At 36.6% G+C, this 15730-nt stretch overlaps 1 long non-coding RNA gene across 1 annotated transcript; it reads right to left on the bottom strand.

The window, feature by feature from the left end:
* Window positions 1-695: 695 nt before the first annotated feature.
* On the bottom strand, window positions 696-15159 carry LOC106488513 (uncharacterized). Its single transcript, XR_001293207.1, has 3 exons — window positions 14913-15159; window positions 1674-1859; window positions 696-747 (listed from the first exon to the last, which is right to left on the bottom strand). It is a non-coding gene; the product is annotated as an uncharacterized lncRNA (long non-coding RNA).
* Window positions 15160-15730: the final 571 nt, after the last annotated feature.

The following is a 15730-nucleotide window of genomic DNA, read 5'->3' as shown; positions in this document are numbered from 1 at the left end:
AACAATTTCTTCTGCAGATGCATTCCAAGTTAAAAAAGACATATTTTTCATTATGTTAGCAATGCTTTTTTTCTCTCCATTATGTAATCTTTGCTTAGGCATTAAAGTTGTAATGCTTTTTAAGTAGCCTTCCAGCCAGTTTGCTAAATGCTAGAATTCACTGGCTTGTAATCTACATCATTTGTAGCAATTTTTAAGGAGTGCTATTCTTTTGTTCCTGATAGGAGAGGGTGTATATTTTTGTTGGAAACATTGGCTTCAACCTTGAGCTTCTTCAGAACTCTTGCATGTGTATCTAGTCCTCTGAATGGCTTGCTTTTTAACTTACTCAGTTATTTCAGCACTTTCTGGTTTGATGTGTGCTGCTCTCTCATCCTTTACTTGCAAAAGTGTAGATTAATAGGATTTGAAGTCTAGCAGGAACAGACAGGTACAGTTGGATCGCTTGCGTATCACAGATATTTCAACTGTTTCCACCCTGTATTAAACCTGATAACTTCTTTTAAGCTAAAGGCTGTCTCTGGATTTGTCCTGATTTCCGGACACCAGGAGATAAAGAGGTACAGCCAGGAATAAGAGGGAGGGTCAATATTGCTCCTCACCCAAAACGGTCTATACAGGAGTTGTGTGTGACAAAGTCATGCTTCCTCCACTGTTTCCTTGTTCTAGAGAAGGAACATCTTATTCCACTGCTTCTTAGAATGTGGTTTTATTTCCTATCTTGGATCTTGATAGTTCTGCTGGCTGCTGTGAAGGTTAAAGAGAAGAAGAAAATGAAAGACCAGAAGGAATAGTCTCGAGTTTCTGTTGGGAGGACTAGTGGGTATACAGCTTTCTTTATATATAAATAAATAAATAAATCCCAGATCAGGAACTCAGCTAACAAGAAGTGCTAACGTGGTCATATATACAGGGTGAGAAAGAAGGAGTTTACTACTTTGCATGACTAAATATCTCAAGGTCATAATTAACCATTATCTTTTCTGCAGTGTTTTTCCTCCTCTTTATTCACTCCCTTTATTTCCCAGTACTATTTTAGACTTACCAGGCAATTGTTGTGCAGTCTTCCTGCTTCCAATATATGTCAATACATTGGTTCAGTCCTTATGCTTCTAATCTCCACTTAAAATATTACTTTCTAGGTATATTCTTTGTACTAGTTGTTTCGATTCAGTGCTTTTGGTTTTTGGAAGAGATACCTGTTTGCCTCAACCTGTTATAAAGCTTTTTGCTGTATATAGTTTGTTCTTGCCCACCTACTTCTCTATTTGAGATTGTTACCCTTTATTTCTGAGTGATACACGGCTACATAATCTTCTGTGCCTAAAAGCAGACGAAAAAGGGGAGATGGGATAAACATTCAGCATGACAAAGTGGTACTGTGATTCCAAGTGACTTATTTTAAATACCTGCTGTATATTTTTTTTTTTTCCTTAGGTGCTTGTTTTGCTCTGCACATTGACTTCTAAGCCTGTTGTCTGTCAAGGCTTTCTGACTCCACTGCTCTTTCTTTGACTCCTGATATAATAAAAAGCCCAATACTTTCATACTAGATTTAGGGGGAACAGCAATCACTGGAAACAGTATGGTTTGGTTCAGTTGTTCCAGGCACAGAAGTGGAGAGGTGGGAAAAAGTAGAAGAGAATTGTACTGAGTGCCAGTCTGTCACCCACCTGTGGTGAAAATGCTGCCCATCATGGTACAAACAGATGCTTTGGAAGTTTCTTCTTTTACACTTGGCCTCTGTGGAGGTTGTTGTGAGCTGTCTGGGCTAAACTCCATGCTTCTCAATGGGACACGTATGCTAGGAAGGGTTTTTCCATTTGGTTTTCTTGACAGCAGTAAGTTTCCCTCCCTTCCTGCTAGGGAAAGGAAAGATCAGAAACAGGCACTAGGAACAGCAGTGATGGGTAAAGAAGGAAGTGATTCTTTTCACAAAGGGAAAACATAATAAAGCGAGTGTAATGCTATTTTTATTGGATCCTTGATCTCATCATCTATCTGTTTAGATACTTTTAAAACCATTTGAAATGCATGTGTTCCTGCTCTGAAGAAGCTTGCCAAAGGGAGAAGTTACTTCTCTGACATGCTGAGGTACAGCGCAGAGGATCTTCCTTACTGCTCCCGCCTGTTGCTGGAGCACAGTGGCCTAGCAGAAGAGAGGAGGGAGCACGAGCTGGCATCACCCGGCAGGCCAGTGGGTTAGGGGCCGGGATGGAAAGGTGATAGTGCAGCGTGCTAGCTAACTGACCGTGTTGCCTCCCCTGCGTTAACAATGCAGTGTTAACTTAGCTGTTTCATGAGATAGTTCTGCTATTAATAATGGTGTTCTAAAATGTTATAAATAAGTAACAGAAAGCTTAACACCAAAAGTATGTGCTTATTTCACTTGGGTATGCCTAGCTAGCAGCATGCCTTCTAATAGAGAACATTTTTCCTTTGTTTTCCTTTGTTTCTTTTTCACAAGTGAAATATTCCAGATTTAGCAGTAATGTTCTACACTAGCAAGTACTCCTTCTGCATATTGCCATGCTACAGGCTATTTTATGATTCCAATTTATAACAGCTACAAAAGATACCACTTTTTACTAACCATTTTATGACCCAAACAATTTTGTAAATCGACTCAGAACTTTTCAGAAGGAAATGTAGAAAAATTGTATTGAGGTGATAGCTTTCATTTAACGTATTTCAATATCTTTAAAAATAACTCCAAAATAGCCTGCTGCATGTGCAGCCATTAACCCATTTCTGGAAGGAAGGCCACACGCAAATTTTGCACTCGTTTTTTGCTTTGGAAATAACTTGTCAATGAGCAGGTTAAGGTGTCTCTATTTAAAAAAAAAAAAAAAAAAAAAAGTCAAATGATTTAGTGACTGGAGAGAATTGCCACTTGCGCGAGCTCCATCCCTGGGGATACGACCTTTTTAATCCTCTTTAGTTAATGTATTGGTGATCTTTACTTAGGCAGAGTAAACAGTGCTGCTGGGCACAAAGGGGAGGTCGCGCTCCCGGCATTACGCCTGACCCCGGGTCGCGGCCTTTGTTCCCCTCTCAATGGGAATTGCTCTCCCAGGGCCTCCGCAAAATGGAGAACTAATTTAGGCACGTGCGGGCGGCGAGTGGCAGCGGAGCAGGTTTGCTGCACAGTAGCCTCCAAGTATGTAGCAGGACCGCCAAAAAATCCAAGTCGGGTGCTTTCAGAGAGAGTGGATTAGCCTTTGCTTGCCAATGGCCGCGTTGTTTAATCCTTTCCTGAGGAAAATGTATTCCTTGGGTCCTCCGCTGTACCAGTGGTAATATAATTTCTCTGTTTTGAGCCTTTGACATTATTATTTTCTTATTTCCCTGTGCTCTTCCAAATGAAGAAACGTTAGATCAATGAAAATTAGGGAATTTTTCTCTCAAAAGAAAGAAACCGCACGGTAATTGCAGAATTAAACCTGGGCCTCTGAGGTCATCGTTGTACCTCAAAATACGTGTCTTTTTTTCAGCTTGTGAGGAAACGTGACACTGTGTCCCACCAGATTGTATTCACCCCCTTTCTTCATAACATTTTCTTTGTGTTGCACCATTTCAGTGCCTGTGGCCTTAGTACACACATGGAAAAGGAAAATCTCAGTCCGTTCTCTATCTAACCAGGGCGAAGCTGAGCATGGAGCACTAAGCCAAAGTGAACTAGGGCTTCCCTGCATTTAATATGAGTTTTATGCACAAATACTGATTTTTGGTTTCAAAAGGTAACTGGTGGCAGAATGGGAGGATCATTTTTAGTTGCTGTGGCCAGTGAACATAGATAATTTATCTCAGCTACCACATGTTTATATGGAAAGCTTGCTATAGAAAAACTGCCACCTTTCTCTGAAAGATGTTTATTATTTTTCATCTCCGAGTGCTGTTCTTTGTTCAGCAGGGAAATCTGTAATATAAAATGACAGATCGTAAAATAATTACTCAGACTGTAAACACATCTTCAACAAAACTACAGCTTTTCCACATTTCTTCTTTCTCTCAAAAATAAATGAAAAAAAAGTCTGTAATTGCTAATGACAACCAAGTTGTCTAAAGCACAGCAGGGTTAAAACTGAGCACAGAATGGGGGTGGGTACGGGGGAATGTTACAATGTCGCCATCGCAGAAACCAGTACCGCTGTGATAGTAAGCGTAGAGGCTTCTGCGCCTGTCGATGCATGGCCTTAAGCACAGGATCAAGGTAAAAATGTGCCTCACAGCAAGTTTTGGCTCTCAGGCTTGGACGTTTCTAGGCTTGCCAGCTTTGTCGCTTTTTGTACCCCTATAAATGCCTACAAGACACTCCTGTATTGGTGCAAGGGAGTGGAGAGCAGGTTTACCTGATGTGATTGCTGGCTTAGGGTGCGATCCTGCAAATGAGCTGCTCTGGCGTTTACTGCCACGAGCGTTTCCCTGGACTCCTTTTAGCTGGAGTCTAATGAGCAGGGGGCCATATGCTGCTTTTCAGCCTGTCGCCTGCCTGTCTGTGGGCACCCCCTGCGTCCGGTCCACCTGGGTGGAGCTGGAGGTGCGTGGCCGGGGATGGCGGCAGCCTCCATGCGCGGGAGCATCCCCCACCTCCTGCTGCCTGGCACGGGGCGCCCAGGATGCTGCCCCTGGGCTTTGGGCACAGGTTTTCCTTCGGCACCCTTCTCCCCTGAGAAGGGAGCATGCCAATGCCTGTAACTGTTGCAGACCTCCATGCCTTTTTTCTTTTTTAGGTTATATCCTGTATTATGGATTTGCCCAAAAAAGAGTACTGTAACTCTTTTGTCTAAGACAGCAGATATTTTTTTTTGCTTTCTTTTTCTCTCCCTCTCCTCATTTTAATTTATTTTCTTTGGTTTGCAGTCATTTCAAGTAAAATATTACATCTCTTTCCCTTTTTTTTTTTTTTGATGTTGTTGTATTATTTAAACAAACACTTCCAGCCATCTACTCTTAGATTTAAAATGTGGGTTCTCTAATACAGGAAAATAAGTAATTTAAACAAAAGAAGTGGCAAAACAGTTCAGACATCATTCCCTCTTAATGAAAACTTGCATTCAAAGCTGAGCCAAACGGACAGCACAGAGTTAGCATGTAAGCAGCAAGTAACGCTGAATACAAGCAATAATGAAACCAACCCTTCTGTTTTCTTTATTCGTTATTTTAAATTCCCTAAGTACACCAGCTTTAGATTTGAAGGGAAGCCAGAAGGGAAAGTTATACATCTTATATCCATTTAAAATATTATCCAGTAAAAATAACATCGTCACGTTGACGTGCATCTATTCCTCCCTTGTGTTAGTAGGTTAAAATTAAAATAACTAATGAAAATATAAGATCCAATGCCTTTGACCATGTGCTCTTCAATACTAATGTTGCTTTTCTGCTAGCTGCTGGATTTTAAAGGCTAAAGTGTGTGTCAATGCAATGTTGGTTGCGTTCATTTTTGGGTTTTTGCCTTAAAGCTTTGATACAGTTATGCTTTGTTTGGAGTCAGAGTGTTGTAGGAGAATTTTAAAATGAGAAGAGCTGCTTGGAATAAAAAAAGGTGAGGAAAACATCCAGCCAATAGTAAATATGTAAAATGTTTGTATTTTCTGAAAAAAAGAAAAAAGGATTGGAACCTTAAAAATAAATACAGTTAGTGTCTGCTTGAAAGGAAAATTAATTTTTCTGAGTGTATGCTATATTATCATGTTGCATGTTGAAATAATTTTAAGATGTGGTAGTAGAAATGCCTCTTCTGAAAGCTTCACATTGAATGGGGCTTTCTAGAGGTTTTTTGCTTTGTGTGTACTTCACCTTTTAAAAAACTCTCAAGCTATTTATGTGAAAAGGTTTTTTTGTTTGCTTGTTTGTTTTACTGTTTAAAAAATAACTTTATCTCTGGCAAAGTTTATATAAAATGGACAGGGAATAGTCTATTTTATTGTGTGAACTTGATTTCTCAGTGTTACTGCTGTCAGTGATTTCTCTAGGTAATATACTTTGTAAGGCTTAGCAGTGTTTTTTGTCCTTTCAAGCTTTTTTTTAATTTCCTAGACAAAGAAATTACAGAAATTAGAAATATGAATTTCTGTATTTTTCTAAATTTGCTTTATCAGAATTGTTTCTAAATGCGATCCCTACAGTGAAAACTAAGCAAGACCCATTCATATTAAACAGCGTTCTATGTTAAGCAACTGTTATACACCTTTTATTCTACCTTTAATGTTTAGCCATTTCTGTTACCCAGCTGATTTTCTTGGTCCTTTGGACAGTAATTTACTACATTTTGGTTTATCTAGGAAGAGAAAAAAAGGTTAAAGGAAAAAATTATTGTGTAGAACATGGGTTTGGTGAGGCTTCAGATGTGCTGTGGAAATTACTGAGTCTATTCTTCACTTTTCTGAAGAGAAACATTTTTCTGAACACTGGACTGCCAGATATATATTTAGGCCTCTGGTAACTCAGCACAGGTCAGTTGAAATAAATGCTGATTTGCTCGTTTTATCTTAAGGTAAAATCTCTTCTTCTGCCTCTTTCCTGTGAATGCTTGAATAAAAAGAAAGACAGTAAAGTTTCAAAATGCTGCATCAGTACAGATGGCTGCATATTGTACAGGGTTTTTAATATTAGGGTGAGCAGAAAATACAAAACAGGCTATTTGTCCTGTTACACCTGTAAAAATAAAAATGCTGCTTCTCTGTGGCGCTGTGTTGCTATTTTTTGTAGTGCGAGAGTACCATCCTGATATTTTCTGCAATTGTTATCCACTTTGGAAAGGAAAATGTGGTGGAGGCACAAAATTGTGTTCTCTGCTAGGGAGAGGCAAAGACAAAGGCTACAATAACAGCGGAGTTCCAGCACAAAGTGGGCTTTTCCAGTTAGATCAAATTTCTTGTACTGATTAAGGTTTTGGCCATTTGCTGGCCAGTAAAAGGTGAACACTAAAATAGTAGATCTGATAGTCCTTTAAAAATCTGCCTCTCTGTGTATGGCATAGCCATTTGCATAGATGGGCATGTGTGTAAGTGCAGTATTAAAGCTGAACTGTGTTTTGCAAATCTCCGCAATGAATCTTGAAGTATTTATTTTGCTCTCCTCTCTGTGCTGAAGGCTCGCAGCACTGCCAGCTGAGTGCTGAGCAAAAAGGGGGAACAAATCATTGGCTATTGGGACAAATGGGAACTGAAAAAACAATTTTGTTTTGTGTGTGCATGTGCAATGCTGCATTAGATGAAATATCTGATCTGTAAGACAGTTTCCCTAATTGTTTCAGTTCTAGCAAAGGAATGAGGTCCTAAATTCAGGTAGTTACAGATTAGTTACTTGTACATGTTCTACGAATGTAGTGAAGAGTTGTTATGAGAATGGTCAAGGGATAAAAATAATGCTGGTGTAGTACTGTCATTATCAATTTTTGAATAGTTTTTACGCTGTGTTTTAGAAGTATTAACATTGTTTAAATGCTGTGTTTATTTGGATAACTAGAAAAAAAAGTAGTCCTAAACCATGCCTTCTATGATTTTCCTATTAAAATTCAAACCTAACTTCTTGTTAGTAATCTTTAGGCAGCACTATTAAAATATTGTGATTTACACTAAGCAGTATTATGAAAACTGAATATGAACACTATAGTCTTACACTAGTACAGTTCATAGCTTATGGGCTGTTGCAACACAAGACTATAAATACATACATGCATACATATGTCTGGATAGGTCTACCATATTACACACAGCACACGTGTGTGCGCACAAAGAAGAGAGACTAAGTATGGCATTTGGTTAAAACAGTTGTTGAGGGGAGGAGGAGTTGTTTGTTTTTCCTGCAGCCATATGATGGAAGTAAAATAAGCTTTAGATGGCAACTTTGATTTTGGCATTTGTCTTAAAAAGTTTCTGAGGAGCAGATGTATTTGTAAGTGAGTCAGAGAGAGTTCTTGATTTCCAACCCCAGACTCACTGCCCTGCTGCCAGGAGACAAAAGGTGTCTCTGTCCCTTTTTTTCACAATTTCCTTATTAAGGTACTCATGTGCAATAGAAGATGTATTGTGAAGTTTTCTTGAAATTGGCTTGGCAGACCAAGAGAAATCCATTGCATACCATTTCTGGGAATATAAACTGAAGAGCCGACCTTTTCACATTTCAATGTTTTTATCATCCATCTAAAATCTCCAGTGAAATGGAATTATGCCCTAGCAAAAATGGTTAATTTCGAAACTTGAAGTTTTCATGGATTAGTCACTGATATCCACTGGGAATTCTCAGTATTCTGAAAAGGAAGTGTTTTTAAACAACTGACAAAAATGGTTTACTGAATGAGTCTGGAAGCAGTTTTTCAATAGTTTCTTTTTTGTTTTGGTGATGCCAATGTTGTCATTCATTCTGTACTTTATCAGAATAGATAGGTTAGAAAAACCCCACTGAATAACAGAGTTCATATTAGCTTTGTCAGGTTGCAATAAATTTCATTAAAATAACCTTTATTAAATTGTGACATACGTTTCGTCTGCATGGAAGCTGATTAATCTTTTTAAAGTAAAATGAAAAATTATATAAAAAGATTCTTTGTAGTAAACTGGCAGTTTATTGACAGTACCACAATGACAGTCTGTTTTTAAAAACTATTTTACATGATATTTAATGTAAAGGTAATGTAAATTTCTATACAAACATAAATAGTTCAATTTGGAGTGTTACATGCTCGGTTGAGGCCTTCTTGTTAAATCTGCTTTGAATTCCCCAGCTGTAACTCCATCACTGCAGCTGGTGTTAGTGGACTTGCTTTGAACTTCTGTTGATATAAATAAGTTCATAATGCTGTGTATTGTTCATATTATCTGTTTGGGAGTGGGATAGTAGTCCATTTGAATTTTCTAAAATCCTTCATATTTATTCTGCCATTTTTGTCAAATATGAAATGTGTGTGCATATATAAAGAATGTTTAAATGTATCTCTGTATGGGAACACATATTTCTAGGCAAAGGAAATATAGGATCACATATGTGTGTGACATTTTGTTTACTAAAACTGAAAAATAGCAGAATACTGTTAAAGCTGAATATGTAAATTTACACATCCTTACAAAATGTAAGAATCTGATAATGAATGCAACTGTGACAACTTCAGTAAGTATAACATGACAGAGGAAAAAAGCAAATGATTCCTTGGATAACAATTCATAGAACATAAATTTTATGAAGGTTTTTAATTGACGATGGTGTTTACCTGTGACTGCTGTAAAAAATATAAAAGCCCGTATTACTTATACAAATAAATACATTAATACATTCAATAGGATAATTATTTTCTTGACATTGTATTTTACAGTAATAATAATATGTGTCAATATTGCTCATGTTAGGAGTCTTTTTTTCAAGAAGAGGCATTTAAATATACTAGTATTTGCACTAGTACATTTAAATACCACTTCGTCTACAAATATACTCTGTTACAGTTTGGGATTCCAATTATATTTTAGATAGCCAGGCTAGATATACGAATCTAAAATGCATATGTACCACATACTTTATTTATAAGTGGCTTAAGAGAAATACAGATTTAACTGAACTGTAAAACTAAAGTTGGCTATAAAATATAGGTGTAATACTAATACTCAGTTCATAATTGGATAATATACCTGTGAATGCTATATTTATAAACACATCAGATTAAGTATCTGTATGTTTTGAATAATTATAACTGCTATGCATCTTTTACGATAATGGACATCCCTTTTTATTTTCCTACAATTTATGCAAATTTTTAGCCTTTACTAAATTTTATGACTTTAGTAAAGTTTTAATATTAAAAACATTAAGCAGTTTATTTGTATGTTATTTTTGTTACCATTAGAATTTACTTTGTTCAGAATTGTAGCACTCTATTGTAATTAAAAAATGCAAACTCTTTAACACAGAACTTAGTCGCTAGACAACGCCTGTCTAGTTTAAAAGTCTGTAAGTAATTTACAATATAAAGGTATTTTAATCCCCTTTTTGAAGACTTAAGAACTTTTAAGTTTTCATTATAAATTTCATCATGTATGTTTGCTTGCCTCTTGCAGCTTAGCATGTTCTAAAAATTAATATTTTATTGTTTACAATATATTGGCTACTTTTTGGGGGGAGGGGTAATTTTTTTTCCTCCAGTAGTTATTTCTTCAGGGCTTTTACCTGTCATCCAATTTTAAGCAGACCTGCCCATTTAAATAAATGCAGGGCTCTGTTTTAAAACCCAATAGCTTATTTTAGCTCTGTGTTCCCAGTGATATCAGGATAAAAGTATTGCCAGAACAGAATATTTATGGTACGAGAACTAGAAATGTCAGTCACTGCTGAAGGTACAGAAATATCAGATGGTAAAAATCTTTTAACATTTCCAGGTTGTAAACTTTGCATATAAAGTATGATGTTCACTAGTATGAGTGCTGTCTCTCTTTCTGTAAGTATATCTAGATGTCCTGCTGCTAAAGAAAGTTGCTGCTTTTTATATTGTGATTATAAAATATTTACGACCATTTCTTATTGTTTAGCTAACTGAATGCAATTGCAACTTGTCACTGAAAACGTGAACACTTTTGCATACCCGGACTTGAATAGTAAAGCCTGATCTCAGTGGGACAGCTTTTAACGTAGAGCTTATTCAAAGCAGAGGAAGAGGGAGGCAGTCAGACCTGTATAAAACTTGGGAGTAGCTGAGGTATGCTGAGTGGGATGTGGAGGTGCCGAGGAGGGGGGAGGAGGGGGACGTAGGCTATCAAAAAAGAGCAAGAGCCAGTGATCCATACAGTAGAGCTGTATTGTCTGATCCCAGCAGGAAGAATAACTTACAGTCTGTCGGACCATGCATTAATACTACCGGGGGAACGGAATATTTTTAAAAGCTATTTAGTTAAATTTTCAATAAAACAAAAATCGTGGTATTTTACAGCTGAGGAGCTCTCTTCTCATCTGAAAATGAAACAAGACCTGTTAATATCATTGCTTAACTTCTAGTTTGCACCTCCTTCACAGATACACACTGTAGTTAAATTTGCCTCCAGGAACTCTGTAGCATGTTTATGATAATTAAGTAGAAGCCAGTAAACAAAATTTAAGTTTGTGCTTTCATTTGTTGCTTGTGATATAAATGTTCATCGGTAAGCATGGTATATAAGCAAAATACTAATACTATCAGTTTCGGTCATACAGCTCTGTATAACTAAAAAAAAAAAAAAAAAAAAGTTGCAAGAAAAAATTGTGTTGGTAACACCCTTTAAAAAACTGCTAATGCAATGCACTGTTTAATGTCTCCTTTCTTTAAAAAAAAAAAAAAAAAAAAACTTGTCCTACTGCCAGAGTTTCATTTGTGTTGATACCAGTTTAATGCCAAGTTTGCTATAAAACATTACTATTAAAATACAGTGTATTGAAGGAAATGTTTTTGCAAAATGCTTCATTATGTTTTGAAGGGAAGGCTGTTGGAAATGTATCTGTGTTCAGCTTGCCTTTACTGTTCAGAATCACTTACTTCAAAATTGTCTTTATTTGGTATTTAAATGTTTTTCCCCCATAATTTAATAAGCCACGGATGCATTGGAATTGATGCGAGTTATTCCAAGGTAGAACAGAAGCTTCCCAAGTAACCTGTCCAGTATGGAATTACTGTCCTTCCTATGCAGTGTGCCCCAGCTACAATCCCACAGAGCACCTTGAATCCCTGCAGGGAACAATGGACAAGGCTGCTTTGCTTTTATTTATTTTTTAAAGATTATTTTTTATCCTGGAAGAGTATCTTTAAAAAGAAAAACTTTGTAAATGTTAAGTTAAAGCTATTCTTGGTGATGTTATATACTGGAATTATTTTAGTGATATGATAAAAAGCATCCAAAGATGGGAATTTGCATTTCCCCAGATGGCTTTACGCTAAAATCGTAATATGTTTAATTGGATTATTTAAAGGAAAAAAAAAGTACTTATTCATTTTTTTAATTAAATGTTTCTGATAGGTTTTCAGACACCAGCTGATGTTGAAAATGAGCTCTCCTATTTAGAAGGAAAAAATTCACAAATATATTTAGAGCTGACCTTAGTGTTGACACCTGTATTACATAGAACTGAGATAAAAGAGCAAGAGATACCACTCTGAGTTTAAATATAATAAGAAAAGCTAGTGTATTAGCAGGAGCTTCTATAATGAGTTTCAGATAGACAGAACTTGCAACAAGTGGAAAGAAAGGGGTTATAAAACTATGTAATGGTGTAAACAAACTTCAGCATGAAAATATTGCCGTGTTACTATTTCCATAATTCGAACTCAATCTTAAAATGATTATTCCCTTTTTGGAATTCCTTTTCCATTAAGTGAATCTTATAAGTTAGTCTTCACTTAATTGTTTTTCTCTTTCCTTAACCCTTTTTTTTTTTTTTTTTTTTAATACTTCAGTAACCTAAAGATAGATGACTTTCAATCTTACTTTCCAACTGTGGGGACAGATACAATGCTCTTATATTTCTCCTTGTAGAAGGGCAACTTTCAGTGAATGAATCTGAGCAGTAATTGTGCAAAGAAGATGCACTTTTAACCTCCCCATATACACCAGAATCATCCCCGTTATGAGACGGGAGGAAGCAGAGATGAAACTTGGCCGTCTTCACTTTTTACTTTGCAAAAAGTGAGAAAGAAGGGAGAGGTATAGAGAATAAACAAGGAGATACGTATTTTATATAGAAAGGGCAAAAATAAGGAGCTAAAAATAATGTTTAAGTAGAAGGGGGAAAAGCCATTCAGAGAATCTCTTGAATGCAAGTAAAACAGACTAAGTTATTCATATACTTCAGTCTGATCCTTCTTTAAGAAGCAGATCTGTCTTTTACATTACATTGGCATCAAAAGTTGAATGCACTATCCTATATAATCTCTTTTCTTCTGCATAGGACTAGCATTCTCATTTGTGCATGTTCTGTTACATTAAATACTATCATGAATGTCATGTCATTATTTTTAGACAGAAAATGATAACAAGAGTTTTAGCTGGACATTATGACCATCTGTTGCTAGGTTTGATATCCAGAAATTTTGCTTGCTTTTACTTTTTAACCACCCAGAATTTTTGCATATATGCTCTTGGTATCCACGGGCAGTATGCAATAGATATTGACAGTATTAGAGGCAGAGTTTGGAATTAGAAGGTATGATGTTACCCAAGTAAAAACTTGTGGGCAAGTCAATATTTAAATATCTTGTCAGCTATGTTCTGATAATCTCTAGTATGTTCTTACTGTAATTCCCTAAAAATATTAAAAACATTTTGTGGTTTCACACTATTAAAAAAAAAAAAAAGTTGGTAAGGGTAAACCATAAAACATAGTTGGCTTACAATAGAAATGTTTATTCTCCTCATAATACCAGTGGTTGGGCATTTTCTTGAGATTTGAGGCTGGATAAAAACGTGTAACAGAGGTTCCTTACATGTGTCACTGCAGTAGTCGTTCAAGATGTGACACAACCAGCTAACTCTGAGAAACCTGCATGTGCCGCACTATACTTTCTAGACTTGGCTGATATTGTGCATTTTAATAGAGTAAGTGTGATTAAAGTCATGTCTGAAACCAATGTGATGATTTTAATATACTCTATGATGTATAGGTAGAATGTATTTTCTGTCAAATGCAGTATATACTGTATTTAGTGTGGGATAGGTTCTTAGTAATTATTGCTTTTGCCAGTCTTATCAGTTTGGCAGAGTTCATATTAGCTGCTGGAATGACTGTATTGCAAGCTGTAGTATACTGTAAATAGTGTTAAGTCTTTGTCACTCATTATCACAGCAGATTATTAAATATTGTATTTTTAATGCATCTTGGAAAAAATCTAAGCCTCTAAATACCTCTGCTCCATTTTGCAGGCTAGTGAGTTTTTAAGCAGAAGTTGGAGAGCAGCCTCTTTGGATGGAATTTGAGAGTTACAAGGAATAGAAACCCCCATCTACTTTTTCTTTTTCCATCACAGTTTTTCTATCTCCTGATCAATATTCAGAGGAATAAAACATCACTTAATGTATTTTTTTATCAGGAATATTTTATAAAGTCTTAGAAACACATTGTATTGACTTTTCCAGTCAGTTGAAACTGCATAGCTGTTTCAAAAGTACATCAGGAAAGCAATGATAGCATAAGCAAAATAAATATTAAATCAGAGAGACAACTATGACTTCCCTTAAGTAACCATGTAATCCCTTTTTTCTTATGGTAACATATTTTCCACAAAGAAGACTCTTCAAGGTTGAATCCTGTACAGTCTCCTTTTTTTTCTTCATGTAGGGCAAATCAAATGCTCGACAATGTTTTTTGTTAGGAAAACGTGTAAAAATTTTTTGAATATACCAATAACAGAAAAAGTATATATATTTTTATTACAACAGGGAGATTTCATTGGTTGAGTGAAATGGCGAGATGTGACGCAAAAGGACACTTGGACGGGTAGAAATGCTGATGTATGCCAAAGCAGGCGTACCAAGAAAGGCTGTTGCTATGAGAGAAACGGAGGGAGAGAGAGAGATCGTGAGAGAGCAAGTTGTGGAGGCCTTATTTTCTCCTTTTTGGCTTACACCATAGAGACTGCAACATCTCCAGTTTTTAGCAGGGAGGGTTTAGGAGCTTTAGAGCAGTATTTTCATGACACCAAGCATTTGGAGGAGGGAAAGAAAAAAGAGAGAGAGATGTAGGTTACCTTAGAGTACAAAAGCAACTGGAAAGTAGAAGGAGACTGTATATACTAAGCCAATGATCTGTGCTATGATAGATATACAAATTAGTACAACAGAGGAAGCAGCTTAGCTCATTATCCACCTGATGGTAGGAAGCCTTCCCATTTAAAATTATAAAATTAAGATGCATACAGATACACACACGGACAGATACACACACATTTATAATAACCCCACCTTTTAAGCTTATGAATTATCCAGCTGGGATACCGACGTCTCTTGTGTAACATTCTTAAGGAGCTGCAATAAATTCACCTTATGAATCCATTAGCCAGAAAAGGGGGAAAATAATTTGCAGGAAATTTTTTTTTGTCTCTCTTCTTCGGCAAGGGGGAAAAAAGTTTGTGCTATGAACTTAGCCTAGCAGCTTCTGGAACCTGAGCCAAAAGGGGCAGGAAGTTGTTTTACAATAGCATTACAGTGATCTGCCACAAATGGAAAAAGCCAAATGTTGGACTCTGCAAAAAGAAAAAATATTCTTCTCCCCCTCATTTCCCTTCTCTTGCCCCTTAAGAAGAAAAAAAAAAAGGAAAGTTTAGCTAAAAGTGTTTTTTTTTTTTAATTGCTTTCTGTAAGTAATGGAAAGATTATCTTACTTGCATATTCCATGGCAAGCATGAGGGAAAGAAGTATCAAAGGGACGTTTAAAAAAATGCACTTGGTAACTAGCAACGGGACTTTTGGCACAATTCCTTGAGTTTGCTTGAGGTTATGGAGGGGGGATGGGAAGAAGAAAAGCAAGTCTACGCAGTACGTTTTCTTTAAAAAAGGGGAGGGGGAATGGAGGAAAAACCATATAAAACTTTTTTTTTTTTTTTAAGGAAATGTATGTTGATCCTCTGAAGCTGAATCCTCAGGCATTCGTGGCCCGTCTTTGCTGTCCGATGTGTTTTTTTGTGAGTGTGTGTAAGCGCTCTCAATCAAACAGCAATCATGGCAGCTGTTTTTCTTCCAGCACAGCAGTTGAGCTGTCTCGCCCAAATGCTTATCAGCTT

This window comes from Apteryx mantelli, chromosome 1 (genome assembly GCF_036417845.1).
Source record: "Apteryx mantelli isolate bAptMan1 chromosome 1, bAptMan1.hap1, whole genome shotgun sequence".
NCBI lineage: Eukaryota > Metazoa > Chordata > Aves > Apterygiformes > Apterygidae > Apteryx > Apteryx mantelli.
This window is presented reverse-complemented; position numbering and strand designations above follow the sequence as displayed.